Source organism: Pristiophorus japonicus, unplaced genomic scaffold, assembly GCF_044704955.1.
Source record: "Pristiophorus japonicus isolate sPriJap1 unplaced genomic scaffold, sPriJap1.hap1 HAP1_SCAFFOLD_1265, whole genome shotgun sequence".
Lineage (NCBI taxonomy): Eukaryota > Metazoa > Chordata > Chondrichthyes > Pristiophoridae > Pristiophorus > Pristiophorus japonicus.
In genome coordinates this window covers 15,001-17,500 of record NW_027250931.1, presented here as the reverse complement: position 1 = coordinate 17,500, position 2,500 = coordinate 15,001, and positions in this window count along the sequence as shown.

The following is a 2,500-nucleotide window of genomic DNA, read 5'->3' as shown; positions in this document are numbered from 1 at the left end:
AGTTTTCCCAAAGTCACGTCTCGAGCCTCCAGGTCTGCAGAGACCGACCAGGGCTGCCGCCCAACCGACTATTCACCCTTTTTGGGCGGGAATTTTTTTCCATTTTTGTCCATTTTCGGGTTTTGGTCGGGCTTCAAAAACGGCAGCCCGAGGCCTGGCAGAGGCCGGGGCATGTCCCCGGTCGCGCCAGGCGGCTCGCGCGACCCGATTAGGCCCCGAAAGGAGTCGGGAAATCGGCAGACCTGCCCGAGTTCAGCCCGGGGAGGCGGGGGGCAGGTCGGTTCGGCTCAAATCATTAACCAAAGCCGAGACTTGGTCTCGCTGGCGGCAACCGAAGTGCCAGGCTGGATAACTCATTAACCAGAAGGCGGCTGGAGGCAGGCAGGGCTGATGGGCTGAGGCCGGGTGGAGGCCACCCGCGGCCGGGAAAGTCAAAAGTCCGTTGTGTGGAAGTCTATGAGGTCAGATTCGGCCGCCTTACCGGGCTGCGGTTGATGGTTTCCCGCTTGGGCAAGCGAGTCGGCCCGGCAAAGTGGCCACTTGCATTTTCTGGCAAGTGTCTGCGAACACGTTAATGAGTTGAACCTCGGCAATTGTCGGAAGTCCCGATGAAGAAATGAAAATGCCCCTTTTGCGGGGATTTGGATGCTCATGGCCGGCAGAGGTGGCCCGACGCCCCGCCAACTTGACACTTGTCATTTCTGTCCTTGGGGGTTGGCGGGGTATCTGCACAGAGGTAGGAGGTGGCAGAATCGAGACTTGGTGAGTTTTCCAAACAAACGTCTCGAGCCTCCAGGTCTGCAGAGACCGACCAGGGCTGCCGCCCAACCGACATATTCACCCTTTTTGGGCGGGAATTTATTCCCTTTTTGCCCATTTTTCGGGTTTTTGGTCGGGCTTCAAAAGCGGCTGCCCGAGGCCTGGCAGAGGCCGGGGCATGGTCCCCGATCGCGCCAGGCGGCTCGCGCGACGCGATTAGGCCCCGAAAGGAGTCGGGAAATCGGCAGACCTGCCCGAGTTCAGCCCGCGGGGGCGGGGGGCAGGTCGGTTCGGCTCAAATCATTAACCAAAGCCGAGACTTGGTCTCGCTGGCGCAACCGAAGTGCCAGGCTGGATAACTCATTAACCAGAAGGCGGCTGGAGGCAGGCAGGGCTGATGGCTGAGGCCGGGTGGAGGCCACCCGCGGCCGGGAAAGTCAAAAGTCCCGTTGTGTGGAAGGTCTATGAGGTCAGATTCGGCCGCCTTACCGGGGCATTCGTTGATGGTTTCCCGCTTGGGCAAGCGAGTCGGCCCCGGCAAAGTGGCCACTTGCATTTTCTGGCAAGTGTCTGCGAACAACGTTAATGAGTTGAACTCGGCAATTGTCGGAAGTCCCGATGAAGAAATGAAAATGCCCCTTTTGCGGGGATTTGGATGCTCATGGCCGGCAGCAGGTGGCCCGACGCCCCCGCCAACTTGACACTTGTCATTTCTGTCCTTGGGGGTTGGCGGGGTATCTGCACAGAGGTAGGAGGTGGCAGAATCGAGACTTGGTGAGTTTTCCAAACAAAGTCTCGAGCCTCCAGGTCTGCAGAGACCGACCAGGGCTGCCGCCCAACCGACTATTCACCCTTTTTGGGCGGGAATTTATTCCCTTTTTGCCCATTTTTCGGGTTTTTGGTCGGGCTTCAAAAGCGGCTGCCCGAGCCTGGCAGAGGCCGGGGCATGGGCCCCGATTCGCGCCTGGCGGCTCGCGCGACCCGATTAGCCCCGAAAGGATCGGGAAATCGGCAGACCTGCCCGAGTTCAGCCCGCGGTGGCGGGGGGCAGGTCGGTTCGGCTCAAATCATTAACCAAAGCCGAGACTTGGTCTCGCTGGCGCAACCGAAGTGCCAGGCTGGATAACTCATTAACCAGAAGGCGGCTGGAGGCAGGCAGGGCTGATGGCTGAGGCCGGGTGGAGGCCACCCGCGGCCGGGAAAGTCAAAAGTCCCGTTGTGTGGAAGTCTATGAGGTCAGATTCGGCCGCCTTACCGGGCCTGCGGTTGATGGTTTCCCGCTTGGCAAGCGAGTCGGCCCGGCAAAGTGGCCACTTGCATTTTCCTGGCAAGTGTCTGCGAACAACGTTAATGAGTTGAACCTTGGAAATTGCCGGAAGTCCCGATGAAGAAATGAAAATGCCCCTTCTGCGGGGATTTGGATGCTCATGGCCGGCTGCAGGTGGCCCGACGCCCCGCCAACTTGACACTTGTCATTTCTGTCCTTGGGGGTTGGCGGGGTATCTGCACAGAGGTAGGAGGTGGCAGAATCGAGACTTGGTGAGTTTTCCAAACAAACGTCTCGAGCCTCCAGGTCTGCAGAGACCGACCAGGGCTGCCGCCCAACCGACTATTCACCCTTTTTGGGCGGGAATTTATTCCCTTTTTGCCCATTTTTCGGGTTTTTGGTCGGGCTTCAAAAGCGGCTGCCCGAGGCCTGGCAGAGGCCGGGGCATGGGCCCCGATCGCGCCAGGCGGCTCG